Source organism: Trematomus bernacchii, unplaced genomic scaffold, assembly GCF_902827165.1.
Source record: "Trematomus bernacchii unplaced genomic scaffold, fTreBer1.1, whole genome shotgun sequence".
NCBI lineage: Eukaryota > Metazoa > Chordata > Actinopteri > Perciformes > Nototheniidae > Trematomus > Trematomus bernacchii.
Genome location: NW_022987616.1, coordinates 2,854,882 through 2,870,704, shown reverse-complemented (window position 1 = coordinate 2,870,704; position 15,823 = coordinate 2,854,882).

Below are 15,823 nucleotides of genomic sequence, written 5' to 3'. Positions count from 1 at the left end.
TCGCATCATGTAAATAAACTCTGAGTCAAACAATGCAGTCCTCACTGTCAGGGGCTGATGGTCAATGATGTTGACATTGCTGTCGAGTCTCGACTGTGAGACACAAAGCCGGAAAAGTCAAACTGAATGACCAAAAAAACAATCACAGTATCATTACAGACCCCACCTAAACAAACAAACAGCAAGATATCAGGCAATATTTATTCAATTTGAAACTGTCCAGAAAGCCAAACAAGGGTTTTTTTGTTTCTTTTGAGAGGCAAAACAACAACGTTTAGAGACACAAACAGAGGAGACAATAGTTCACGGTGAGGGGACACATTGCGGTGCAGTTGCCCTCAAGGATGGCCGCCTCCATGGCGAGCATCTTGAAAGCAGGAAGGATATTAAAGCTTTTCCCAGAGTTGACAGAAGAATACAGGGAAGTGGGTTGACCCAGCGGTTTTTACCAAAAGCACTGAAGGAAGTGTGAGAGCAGCACTGTGGCTCAACTGTGGCTTTACAAAGTTTATGTCAGTATCTGGCACTTTATTAAAGTCATTTTCTGCTTGCATTAGATAGATAGATAGATAGATAGATAGATAGATAGATAGATAGATAGATAGATAGATAGATAGTACTTTATTGATCCCAAATTGGGAAATTGTTGTTGTTACAGCAGCATAAAAGGCATTTTACAATAAAACAAAACTACAAAATATACAAGAATAGAAAGAAAAATAAAATAAAATATAAAATATAAAATATACATGTCGAAATAGAAAATATACATGCAGATATTATATATATATATATACAAATATATATATATATTCAAAATATATGGAATATGGAGTATAAATATTGAACAGATTATAGAGTAAAATGTACAACGTGGTTTTATTTCAAGAGAAACTATGGAGCAGAGAGTTCTCTTCCAGCCAGAGGTGATTTGTTTAAAATATTGAAACTAGTGAATTCCTGCTTATTTTCTCAAATATACTCATGCTTAAATGTCAGGAATGTTATTGGCTCTTGCAGGGACATCAGGATGGTGATCAGCAGGTGATCTCACTGATGAGCTCATCACCACCAGCTGAAGGAAATCAGTGAAATCAGCTGGTGGTGTTTTTAGTTGAAAAAAAACATGCAGTCCCTTAAATGTCCCTGCTATATGACATCTGAATATAGCCTTCCTTATGGAAGAAATGGTTAACTTAATAATAAGTAAAAAAGTATCTTTTAATTACCAGATATTGTTATCAGTCCAACCCGAGACTGCACACTGACACACACCAGCGCACAGATATGACAACATATCAGGTTGCGCATGGCTCGTTTTCAGCATATCTACTCCGATGTCCTAGATATGCTGTATAATATACTGTGTAGATAAACTGAACATTATCAGTTAGGGCATAGAGTAGTGATAAAGGTAAAGCACGTTTATTTATATAGCACATTGGAACAGCAAGGCAATTCAAAACTGCTTCACAAAAAAACATGGTAAATGACATTTAAAATAAGACAGATACAAATAATATATGTTAAAGGTAGCGACAAATGTGGAAATCTTCAACCCTGATGTAGTTGCAATGGTTAAAGCTCATATATGATACCACATGATAGTGAAAAGAAGGCTAATATATGGAGTCTGTATACATATGTTTTAAAGGGAGCTACTGTTTTCTCAGCTTCTGCCATAAATTTCCCTTTCTTTTCCTGTTGTCTGGATCCCAGCCTGCACACCCACGCTCATGTTTTTAAATGGTTCTATTTTAGATGTAATGTACACAGTGTGACTGATCCCCACAGGGGTCAAGTTGTATGTTGTAGTTTTATAATTAATGGTTATGTTATGTCTTGGGCATGTTTGTGTTAGGCCCCAGAGTGGGGAAGGGAGCTCTCTTTAAACACACACACACACATACTGTCCACACATGACAATGGGGTCCTCTAAATGTGCGAGGACATTGTATTGACTTACATTAACTAGATGTGGCCCTTACATTGCTAGCCGCACATCCTCTAACGACAATAAATCACCACGCCGACCATCAAACATGTCTTTACAAGAACTGTGGGCCTTCAAAAGTCAGTTCTCACAACCAGACCCCACACAAACACACACACACACACACACGTACATTTTCCCACAGTAAAAGGCTCTGAAGCACATGACCCAAACAGGACATCCTCTCAATCTTTCACCCTCTTTAGTTTTCTTACCCTCCACCCCCATAAACCACTCTTTCCCAGTTTTGCATTTTTTTTCTACTACGCTGATCGCTGAATGTGCCCTTGTGATTTCTTAACGTCACTACAGCATTCGTTGCTAAATGACCCTACACAGATGAGCAAATGACCCTTCCAAGTGACGTCTTTTCACTGCGCTTCTTGTTCTACAGCTGCCTGCAATTGGCAGAATAAATGTCAAAGTACTGGGCAACTGATTGATTTAATGCACCATCGTTAAAACACTGAAAAAACTAACCCTGTTTTCTTGAGATATCTTGTATTTTCTAAGGAAAGCAACAAAGTTTAGGCCTGAAAATGACTATTAAAGTAAATGTAATAGTCCCTGATTACTCCCTGACATTTCAGAATACTTTAACAAAAAAAGCACAAGGAAACAGGGCTGCCAAAACACATTACTACTGTGACACCGAATGTATTGGATACGACAGCCTCATAACGTCTCCAGCTCGTGCTTGTTCCTCATCAGCCGATCAGACTTTTTTTCCATCCCTCTAATCCCCGTTCCTGCTTTCACCTTTCTCATATATTTCTCCTCCTTGTCCTCCTCCTCTATCCTTTCCCCCAGTGATCCCTTTGCCCTCCTCGCCCTGTTGCTGGCCAGATCACCACGCAGCTGGACTCTGTCACACCCACTCACACTCTCTATCTCACACACACGCACTTTGCTGGAACAGAGCAGCCCAATCTAAGAGTTCATTACTAATTGAATGTGTGCCATGTTATAAACACAGACATGTTTGCAATAATATGTCTGCAAATTTTTGCAACATCTTGCATCATGTTATTCCAATAACAGCATTACATCAGTAACATGGTGTTAGGACTCCCGGGTCTGTTTCAGAGTTTATTTGATTTCTGCAACATCTCTCCTTTGAGTTTGTTGCTTTGAGACGACTCTGCAATAACTGTGTGTCAATTTTCTGCCGTCTCTAGGTTATCTTGGCATTATTTTCACTGACAAGCTGCTGGTGGAGGAATAGATTTAACTCTAACTCATAGTGACTCTCTCTGCTCTGCAATAACCCATAAAATATGAATGCAAGATTTCTGATTTTCTTTCTGAGTGCAGAGGTTTTTTGCAACAGAGGCTAAACCTGCATGCATGTAGTTGAATAAACTAAATATCTAAATTTGAATCTGTGAAACCCCACAATCATTAAATGAGATAAAAGATGCAATGACATTTTAATGATTCGTCATTTGAAAACTGGGTCATGAAACCCAGAAAATCTGATGTGCACACTGTGGAGAAAGAACACGCTGAGGATAACGATTATGCTGGCTTCCTGTTTGAGAGAAATCTTATTAAGTTATCTTTCTGACAGATTTACAGGCTGGCAGATGTTCGCAGTTTCCTCATCTTGTTACTTCTTCGCCTTGTTGATGTGACACAGTGATCATTGAGCTGGTAATACATCCTGTTAGCAGAAGCTTTTATAGATGCTCCTGGGTATCTCTTTAGTAGCAAACCCCTCTGGTGCATGGGAACGATAGGAAACTGAAGCAAGTATGCATCAGTGGCTCGTCACTTGAAATTAGCAGACACACAAGTATGCATCATTACCGTTTGCTATTAAGTGCACTGCTAGACTTTCTGTCAGATTTTCATGCAAAGAAGCCATCTCAGTGAAATATAAGCTTAGGGTTTACTTTTTTTTTGATGTGTAAGGCCTACTAAAGAACACATCACTCTCAGAAATAGCAATCATTTGAGATTTGGGGAAACATATTTGCTTACTTTCTATCTGAGAGTAAAGTGAGAATATTGATATATCACTCACTTATCTCTCTTAATGAGAAGCTATAAGCAGCAGCTAAGTAACTCAGCATAAAGACAGGAAATGACTTTTCATCTAAAGTTGATAAAATCCATCTACCGGCACCTTTAAAGATCACTAATTAGCATTTCTTATCAACACTGATGACGAAGTCATTATGAGTTTTATAGTAATTAAACCTCGATGAATTAATGGAAAATGTTGTGTATGGATTAAGCAACTGGATTTAATATATTACTGAGATACATTTCAGTATTGGACCTTCGGACAGTCTGGCTAGTTGTTTCTACCAGATTTGTTAGTTTATGCTAAGCTAGGCTAACTTAGTTGTAGCTTCATTTTTAACACAATGACTGTGAGTGGTATCCATTTTGTCATCTCAAACTAGTCAAGAAAGCTATTCAATGTGTTTCCCAAATGGTTTAAATATTACCTTAAATGTTCTAAAGATTATTGTCTTTATTTTTTTGTCGGGAAGCCTAAATCCAGATCACAGCAAGAAGTCTTGGAATAAGCTCATGGATGACTCAAATTGTGTCAGTGGGAAGTGTTTATTGTTTTTTTTATGGAGAGGTATAAGTATATCTCTGAGGTATTTGAAACCTCAGAAGTTAGTTTCACTTTTCCGGTGACGTGCATTCTGGGTGTTGCATCCTGCTGCTGTGAGTACAAAAGTGGATTCAAAGAAACCTTCTTCTAAAAGCAGATTTCCCTCCAGATCTGTCTTCCTGTTTACGCCCACTCACACACTTTTACACACATACAGTGCACACACACACAAGTAGAGATGTACATATTAATACGTTTTAAATCTACATTTGTTGATTTGCATTCACCTAATATGCACTCATGAAAACACTCAGAGCTGCATGCTAATGCAAACATAACTGGCTGATTGTATTATTCTGTATTTATGTGAATATTTCATGATGCATGTCATTATTTTGATCTTCTTCGTGTTCTTGCCTACTGTGTGACCTCCCACAATGCACCAGTAGACGAGCTGAACTGTCTCTAAACAGGATTTCCTGTGACATCATCAACCCCTGCATCTCCTTTTGTATTCTGTTTCTTTTAGCATCCAGGCAAATAATGAAACTTACAGGAATATACAGGAGCGGTTTGATTTATTAGCATGCCTTTACACTTACCTTAGACACAGAGGGCTGTTTGACTTTTTAAGCAGAGACAGACAGGGTCTAAGGTTTCTGATGAGTCATGCTGGACCCAAAAGAATAATCCCATCTCACCACATAAGGGTGTTTTTTTATGCTGTAAGGAATATCTTCAGGGGAGAAAACGTTTCTGAAGTTTGCTTCACTCTTTGTTCCTAACTTCAAGGTGAATGGGGTGAAAAGTAATACAAAAGTAAAGAAAGGCTGAAAATAAACCCCCGGAGATATCCTTTTTGAGTCCTTTTGTCTAAGGCAGTGGCTTCATTCAGGATCATAGTGGCCTGAGGGTAGCAGTCTTCCTGAGCCTCTCAGTGCTGACCCCAACAGGGAGAGAACGCTGTTATCTGGATGCTTACTCTTGTAGTGCTTGGTATAAATATCCTTTAAGCAGTTTAAAGCAAAGCATATCCGATGTTCAGCCCAAGGAACAACTCTTTGCTTGGCCGTGCAATCCTGTTCAGAGCAGCACCCTGTCAGGACACTTTCGAGGGTGCAGGAGAGGACATTTCTCAGTATGTGTGGGGACACAAGAGGGTAACCCCAAGGACTGAAAAGTGAAACTAATGCGGATATGCCTTAAACTTGGATTATTTCTAAAAGCCAGCAGGAGGAGACTCTACTATTTGGGAAAACAAGTTCAATTGTAAAGAAGTCTATGAGAAAATGACCCTCGATCTCTAGTTTCAAATATCTTTTTACTACAGTGCAATTTTAATTTGGTCAACATCCATATTATCAGAAAATAGACAATGAAGCAGGGTATGCTTTAGGACCTGTCTGCCTTGTAATTGAATGAAAAGTGTGTTAATTAATAATTTTACCATTTTGTTCACCTAAAAATGTCTTGTTCAGCGTTTGATTGCTCTACACCGATACAAGTCACTTTGTTTAATTTATGGTGACTACGTCCACTTATACAGTCTCTAAGGGATACCAATAAGTTCCTGTACAATTGAATGGTTTTTGCACCTTTTCAAACTCCATAAAACCAATGCCAGTCCCCTTTAAAATTCACATGAATAAGGGGAATCAGTCAGGTAATAAAAGTAAACATCATCGTTGTTTCTGAGTTTAGGTAAGGATTGAGAGAAACTACAGATCCAGTCACTTCATGTGCTGCCTGTGTCAATACCCTCCAATAAAAGCCTTGTTAAACGTGTGTTGCCAAGCAACCAGAGATATTATAGAATGATTAGTTGTTTAGTGCCACTTTGTGAGTATGTGAAAATGCCCTTAAAGCTTTAAACACCTAGCTGGGTCTGTGTTGAGAGTAATTGTGGGCTGGTAAAAGTGCTTAAAGTACTGCAACTCAACATTTTAAATCTTTTCGAAAAAAGGATGATTTGGAGATTTAACCAGCAGGAGTTGAAAAGTCACATCAAACCCTCTGGTGTAAAGGAATGTTTCCACCTGCAGTACATTATGCTATGTTTTCATATAAAGTGACAAACTGCACCAACGTAAGCTTTCTAATATTTAAATCAAAAGAAAAAACAGTGGCCTTGAACCTGAATTAAAGTGGACCTATCATGGTATATTTAAATGATATATTGTAGGGCCATACCTATATAAGGTATATTTATACGTTTCTGTTTTCAAAATACCAAACAGATCATGCATTTTAGCCATGCCTCATTTCGCTCAATTTGCACTTTTTTTTTGCTCTGCTCTGCAAGGGCAGATTCAGTGAGAACAGCACCATCTACTGGCCTGGCATATGTACTACAGCGTCTCCAGCGCTTTCGAACGGCAATGGCCGTGGCTGTCTCCTCCTGATTGGTGGAGTTGGCCCAATAGCCATAGCGCCACTGTCCTGACGTCAGGACAGTGTTCAAATCTGGATCAGTTTTTATCAGATCCGAGATTTGGGTATGGAGGAAAATAGAGAGGGTTGTGTTTTCTGACACTTGGTGAGTTCCCTGGAACACCGGGGACACATATTCATGTATAAAAGATGTACAAAAGTGCATTTTGCATGATAGGTCCCCTTTAAATAGACAAACTCTTCAAATGTCAAGTTGTGGGAGTTGACTGCTCTTTTACCTTTTGATGTTATACATAGGTCTTACATTGCCTCTTATCAAAGCATACCCATTCAAACGGTTTGATGAAGTCTGTGTCCTCATGAGTAATACTCCACATGTCACCTGCAGCAGCAGCCTGTGGGTTTCATATTTAATATCCTTATAAAGGCTGTGAAGGCTGCTCTGACAGTCAGTCTGCTATGCTCAGAATGTGTTGCATACACAGATTAGGTTGTACTGACCTACTAGAGTTTGAACTAGCACAAACATGCAAAAACAAAGAGTCTATACAGTACGATCTGCAATGTGGTGTGAATCCCATGGGAGCAGAAAGGACATCAGCTGCAGACCCCCTCCACCTTCAGGCCTGTAAATCTGGCTCGTCTTTGTATTACCCATCAGCACCAGTGAGAGGAGAGGCAGTCGAATGTCACAAGAGTGAAGCAGTTGAAAGTGAAACTCCCTCCAGGACATCTCAAAGGCTAGTGCAGACTTTGAAATGTAATGCATTCCTTCAGCATTTGTATTCATGTTGCACTATAACACGCATGTTGGGCATGTGTTTCTGCATGCATAAAACTATATCTGATTTCTCTTGTTACAGTTGGTAAAGGAGGAATAAATATGTCAGTTAAATTGTCACGCACAAGCCAAATGTCTCTATTTCTATGAGAGGTATGCAAATCACATTCAAATTCTGCTTTTACAGATGGAAACATTGCAGTGTTTTTTACGCCTTCCAAGGACTCGCAACATTTTTATATAATCACATTCCTGAGCATGTAATGTTTTGAAAACATATAATGTTTTTTAATGGAATGAAACTGATATTTTAAAGGGAGCATTTCACATTACATCACACTTACATGTCCTTGAAAGGAATAGCTGCCCACAATGATTGGAATGTAAAGTTCTTATGAATGACATGGATCCCTTAGTGATTTTTTCTAATTAAAAACACCAGCGGCACATACAACTCAAAGTGATGTCTCAGTTTTACGATTGACAGCCAGACAGCAATCATTGAGTGTCGTTAAATTGCCACGGTGAGCCGCAGGCATCCCGCAGGAAAAAGGTTTGAGTGACATGCAGAACCCGTCATAGTGTGAAATGCTGTTTTGCATATGAAGATAATGCAAAAAGAGAATACTTTTGGTGAGATACTGTGAGAATCTGCCCTGAGGGTGGGATTACTGTGAATCCACAGAAAAGAAAGGAGCTGCCATTGTGAAGAATTGTCGATATTTGTGTGCATTTGTATGTAAAAGCTGCTGTAGGTATCAGACATTATCGTGTATATTCATTTACATATACAGTATGCAAAATAACCCATTTCATCACTGGGACTCCTTTCTGTAAAATGACCATAATAATCAGATCATTTTCTCCATTACTTTACACTAAATCACTGCCTCTTAGTCAACGAAGCAAAGCAAAGCACCAATGATGATGACGAGTAAATATGGATGTGTTTTTCATGTTTTAAAGCATGTTTTTATTTCTTTAGCAATCCACAGCTTTCTCTTTGTCCCTTGTCTTCATTGTTTTTGTCCAGGACTCAAACGGTGTATTTTTTCCTTTCAGGAGGTGCATGAAGATTTCTGCAGAAAGTTAAAATGACTAAATCATTCATGACAAAGAAATCCCTCTGACCGGTGTTGAGGATGGTCAGCAGAGTGTAAGAAGAATACAGACTGGATCAAAAAAGGTTTAACAATGGAATATCTAAATACTGTATCTGATACTATATAATTTATAACTGATACCACTAAAAAACATTTTACTTTGGAATTATAACCATCTACAGGTAATCATCTCTGGTTACATTTTCCACTGCTTCCCCACCTTTCTGTTCCTCCATTAGAACAAGCTGATGATTCGTGCTGCACACTGACATCTTAAAAGGAAAGCCACTGGTCGAGCTTAACGAAATGAAAATATCAGATACAACTGAGACATTTTTTATTCTGACCTATTATATTTAATCAATCTCCGCAAATAACTTTTGTAGCTATAAAACTGCACTTACTTTTATTATTCAAATACATCAGAGAGTAGTCATTCTACCCAGTCCTTTTGTTCAATAATTACTCGTATTATAGCTGCAGAATCTGAGAGGTGGTTATTATTACTATTCCACTGCTTCAAAAAAAACCTCTAATCTGTGATTTGGTCCATCTTGAGCTTCAGGGCGTGTCACAAAAAGCACTTTCTGATGCGAAGGGTATGATTCCTCAAGCTTTCAGAGGATCCTTTAATCTCCTGCAGTTCCCTGCTGTGCTGCAGTTTCCAACCCTTTTTTTAAAATGTGAAGATGTGCATAAACAATGAGCTGTTACAAGCAGCTGAGATTCACCAGGCTTCAAACTAAACCCCACACAACCGTTGCTTTTAGAGTTGTTTGACAATTCTGTAAAGCCAACTTCTGAATTGTTTATTTCTGAGAAGTTTGTGTAATACAAAGAGAGAAGCCTTGAAGTGTTTTCAACAGTGACAGAAGAATGGAAGATATGACTTGCCCCCGATTTGCCTTTCACGCCACAAAAGACCTCAGTCACCACAGACTGTTTTAAAGGACACAGTTTAGCATGACATCCTGTAGTTGGGGACAAGAAATAAGAGTGCAACTCACGGCCAAAATTATTCCATAAACCGTCCAATCAGATGTTTGTACTGTTGAAGGCCGTTTTTCATTCAAAGTGAGTCATCAATTCTGAAGGCATGACGCAGATTCTCCCGTCTGAGGGTCAAAACTACTGCTGACCTTGTGTCATCTTTTATCCTTCCTTTTAATGTTAATGTATCATTTTAAAACGTGATGGTAAACTCACATCCTCTTTGCTAGAGTTTCAGAGAAATGTTATTCGACAAAATAATTAAACGTCTCCTTAAATATTGAAGCTGTCTCTTACTTACTCAAAGTATTAGATTTGAAACTACAGTAATTCTTTATTTCTCTGCTGCTACCCACAAAACAGTTCTTACATACAGCATTTCTTTTATATCAAACTGAATGTTCTAAATATAAATGATTACATGGTGTACAGCATCCAATACTGAAGTCTTCTTCTGTGTAACACTTTTCAGAACAGACTACAATAACAGCCTTTCTCTATTATACTTTATTATCTCTCTTCGCACAAAGCATTTTTGCATTTCACGTTAATTCTGAGAAAGCTAATGAATTCCAATCCAGGATGATCAGTGGATGATTTAATACGGATTTGGATTTAGGATTTGCCCAATCCCATTTAACTGGGACAAAGTGTTTTGTCTCAGTTATGAATAACATCTAAAATGTAAATTAATTATAAGCACACGTCTAAAATGCAGCTTAATTAAAAATGGATGGACCCTTTGTTTGATTGTTGAAATACCACTGATCTTTTTTGGCATTCAGGGATCTTGAAAGTGTAATGAGGGAGGCCAGTACATTCCCTCTTCTCCTCCTTCGTTAAGACTTCACCCTCGCTTCTTGTCCTTTCATCCTGCTTCTTTTTGAAAGGGCCAACTTAGTTTTTGTCCCTTCTATCCATCCAATCAATGCGCTTGTAACTATCATGTCCCTGTCTTTTTGGAGCCAATAAACTTCAAACCAATTTACTTGCAGGGGTAATCAAATATTACAGAAACACTGAAAGGCATTGATTGAGGCAATGTCATCCCAGTGATATTTGACTATGCACCAAACACCACGGTTTACACTGCCCTCATTGGATCCTATTATAGCCTCATGCACACATAACCCCCCCTTTTCTCTTTACTGTATTTCTTGGGAAGGATGTTTGGTTTTATCTTGTGTTTGGGCTAAAGGTCCTGGAGATTCGCTGTGTTTACACACAGATATGCAGTTTGGTTTGACCACTGGCCTGCATCCTGCCTGTCACTGACTCAACATGAGGAAGACAATGGACCCCCAGAGATGTTTCTCAGGGATCCCAAACTGTCTGGTCCTCCCCTAATTTAGATTTCTCATGCTGCTGGCTAAACTTTAGAAATGATCGCAATGTTATTCTGATGTTTAGAGAAAACATTTGAATAAATTGGTGTTGGTTATAAACATACACAGTATAAACAAAGCCTATGTAGCTACCTCGTCGTCACCATTTGCTCCAATCTCAAGCCTCGAGGTTGGCATTTTGGGAATTGCCATCTTGTTGTTTCTTTGTAACCAGTAGTGTCATAGGATGGTTTGGTTTGACCAAACAGACTAAACTAGATATTTTTAGATGATGTTTATATTTAGCTAGTGTTGAAGCAGAAGGAATCTAAGTGTGTGATGCATGCGATAGAAAAAGCTTTCATTTGTCATTACATTGCTGACTTAAAATGGCAGCGAATAAGCATAACCCAACACTTGAACCCATCGTTTTTTTTCTCTCCTCTTTTCCTCCTCCATGCTTATGAATATTTATTTTAACCAGAACTTGCATATGCCTCCCACTTGACTACTTGAGGAGATGTACTGTGTGGCCTGACCACAAATCCCAAACTGTTTGACTGAACTTCTTTTAGATTTGGCTACAACGTATACGACATCTCTGAGTGTTAAAGTGGTGTTCAGCCTGAGCTCATCCATGTTTGGTTTATTTAACATGCTTCATCTCCCATGTCTGACCATGACTTAGTAAGCTCTCTATATAAACAAACTGCTCAGTTTTATTACCATCAGCTGTTAGTATTGTTTAGAAAATAACCACAAGTTTGACTTCTTCTCTTTAAACTTCTTGAATTGGTTTCTTCTATTTTTGGTCATGTATTAACCCCCAACATTTAAGAGCCAATGATTGATGAGACCTTAACTCTGTTGGAATGAGGTTCGAATGAGAGCTCAGTGGTTTGTGATTGATGGGACCTTTGGGTGCAGGCGCTTTGTGAACATATATAAACCTCAGAGGCGATTACTAGCTGGGGATTGGTTTTATGGGGACTTTACAGAGCAATAAGCCACCATGAAAGTCATCTCAATGTGGGAAATCATGCTGAGAACTATACGAGGAACATTTATTCAGGATAGAGAGGCTGAACAGTCTTCTTAACCTCCTGGCATGTCTTTGTATCGCCTCCTTTGGGGTGTAAGTCTCAACTTTCAGTGCAAAAGGTTATTGGTGATATGTTGTGTTCTTTCGAAAAATAATTTTCTATCTATATTCTCATTACTCAGAGTCAGTCTATTTTTGCGATGATTTCATGGATCTGTGTACAGGCAGGGGCAATTTTTTATCTGAAGATCCAGCAGACAGTGAAGTGTTTTAAGGCTCTGAGAGAAACTTCGAGCTGCTTACTCTTATCATTTTTCATCGAGATAAATGTCAAAACACGTTGGTGCATGCACCCTGAGGTGACAAATCTGTTTAACAATTTCCCACTTCCTATTTCTAAAATGACGCAATTTAATTCAACAACATTAAACTTGACCACTAAAATTAAGACACTTATTCTTTGTAATAAAAGTTTTCTGAGATGTTATGATCAAATATGCAAATGAGTCATTATCTAATGCTTTGGAAGAATTTGGGAGAAAACAACACAGAAGCAAATAGACAAAGGGGTATAAAAATAAACATCAAATGTGTATTTGTTTATTTTCCCTTAGTCTAAAAAACGGCATATTGTGGACGCAAAATAGCAAATAATCTGCTTTTGCTTGGGGTGTCTAGTTAGGGAACATTCAAGTCAAAAAAATAAAAACACTAGTTAAGCATTTCCGGTCAGTCAGGGAGAAACAGTGGGCTGCTGTTTTTAATTAAACATGCAGCTTCTGCTTTATGTCATTTGTTCAAACCCTCCTCCATAAAAATTATTTTCCACACATAATGTCGCAACCCTTAGTGCTCTCATCAACGACACCTTTCACTGACATTAAACAGTACAATTCAATACGAAGAGCATGGAGCTTCACATTTAATCACAACCTCTATCTACAAAATATCAAAGGGCGTCCTTTGATGTTGAAAGCAAGTAATTTAACTGAGTTAATTACAATTCCCATTGCTTCTCCTTATATTTAAATATATAACACGCCAGGCAATATGTTAAAAGAAAAAAAGTTAAATAAATAAAGTTTCTTGTGTTTTTTATGAGCATGTACTGTATACATATTTGTCTATCATAAAAACTGTGTTTGTGCGTCTTTATGCTTCCCAAAGCTTTTGAATAAGCTTTCCTGGAATTGTTGCCAGAGATGAGACACTGATGTTTGGGAGACGGAGGACTGAAGACACCCATGAGACTTCATAGCAACCACAAGGCTTATGAAATGTGCAGGAAACAGATGAATGTGTGCAATAAGATGTGCATTACAGTAGGCGGTGGATATAAACAAACTGAACAAATGTATGTTTGTCTGCAGGATTGGAATGGCAAATGTAATTCTGCACAATGTGATACACAGTGAAATACGCACACCAAAGCCCCAAATTCCTTTATATTCTCTGTGTTTTTATGTAAGGCCAAGCACCACTTAACCTGATTCCATTTTCAGCACCAGGCCTGTTTCACCATTTGATGGATCAGGTTGTGTATGTTGCATGTGTGTACTGTATACTACAGCAAGTGTTGTGTTTATGTTCTCTTGCTCTAACCATCCATTTTCTATATCCGCTTATCCTGCTCAGGGTCACGGGAAGCTGGAGTCAATCCCAGCATGCAATGGGTGAGAGGATTTATAGCCTGGACAGGTCACTAGTCTATTACAGGGGTCTGTTGTGTGTGTTTGTGTGTTTGTGTGTGTGTGTGTGTGTGTGTGTGTGTGTGTGTGTGTGTGTGTGTGTGTGTGTGTGTGTGTGTGTGTGTGTGTGTGTGTGTGTGTGTGTGTGTGTGTGTGTGTGTGTGTGTGTGTGTGTGTGTGTGTGTGTGTGTGTGTGTGTGTGTGTGTGTGTGTCAGTATATTTGAAATGACACGGTTTGCTACGTTAGCTAGCTAGCTTACAGCAAATCTGCAATCATTTCGGAAGGATTCATATGATCACATGGCCAATAAAACTTACATTTTAGCTACATTTCCAGTGACAGTGCCAGTTGGACAACTTTATAATCCCATAACGTCAACAAGTGTTCCGGTCCCAACTTTTATAGCAGTATAGGCCACCTTAAACTTAGCATTAGCTTAATTAGCTAGCAACAGCTAATAAGATTTGAGAGCAACAGTTGTAATTTCATTCACAAACTAGAAATGAAAAGTCTGAATAACTGAAATAAAGGACACATTTGTTACAAAGATGTCAGAGTTGTTATCCGGATAGTGTCGTTGAAATTACACACATTTAATGCAAAACAAGTAGCGTGTTAAATGGGGATTGGTTTTATCGGCTATGTGAATTATGAGCTGACTGTGTAGTAAACACGGTTTATCTGTTGAGAGAAATGTGAAGAACTAGGGGAAAGGTCCAGGTTGAGGGGAGTTGAAGTGATTTCAGCCATATTTGGCACAGAGAGCTGTTCTCCTTTGGTTCGACAAGATATCACTGTCAAGTCTTCTTGGTGTGTCAAGTAAGCATTAGTGATGGGAGGAGACCACTCGATAACCCCCGAAACACACTCTCGCTGTCAGCTTTGAGGCATTTAGATTAGACGACTCTTGAGCAGAGCTGTCTGTCTGCTGCTTCTACAGATCCATGACAGCATGATGTACTGAGTTCTGAGAGACTCTCATCATTTAGAGGAGTATCATGATATACTGTAAAGCTGTATAGATCTGTTTTTGTATTACAGGATCATAGATTTTGGTTTTATTGTTTTGTTTTGTTTTATTGTAAGACTAGTGTGGTTTAGCATGTTTTTCATGCAGACTCCATGTCCCCCATGTCTGTGTGCCATGTGTTTTCTATTGGAAGTTTTAGGGTTTGCATGAAGTTCTTTTATCGGCATCGCAACTTGCATTATGCAAATGGCTTTTGCTCTCAAGTGCATGGCACAGTAAGAGTGCAATCTTTTTCACTTCCTTTTTATCTGATTGGATAACACTGCTTTTTATCTCACATTTTGTTCAATTTGTCTTCTTCAATGTTTAGCTCATTGGGACAATATTATATATGGGATATTGTGGGAACAAAGTAATTATGGGTTTCCTACAGTATGAGTTGCAACGTTCTTGTTTTGAGTCCGGTTGAGACATGTTTCCTTATCTGACAATCCCTCATATATTTTCATATAGCATCGTTTTCTGCCAATCTTTACAGGGTCATGCCATGTGTTCAAGTGTCTGCGTTTTAATGGGAAAACCAATGCACCCACACAAATAATGTCCACAAGGTGAGCTACTGGACCTACGGAAGCTTTAGGTGTTGTTTACTCAGTGAGCTGCTGTCAGCCCTGGATGCTGTGTGTGAGAAACAAAAACCAGACAGCACAGATTCCCATATGTTAGTTCAACATTAATAAACAACTAATGGTGTCTGTTAGAGTACGTGCATGTGTGTGTGTCAGCTGTTTTAATTGGACAACCAGACGCTAATTATTAGGGCGTATTTATTTTAGCTTTCAGAAAGTTCTCTGTGTCATGTTTTCTATTGTTGCCTCGTAAAAGAACAACAATAACAACACAATCATATCTGGGATACATTTGACTCCGTCCCTTGTGGTGGATTTTAATTCAATGTTTCTGATT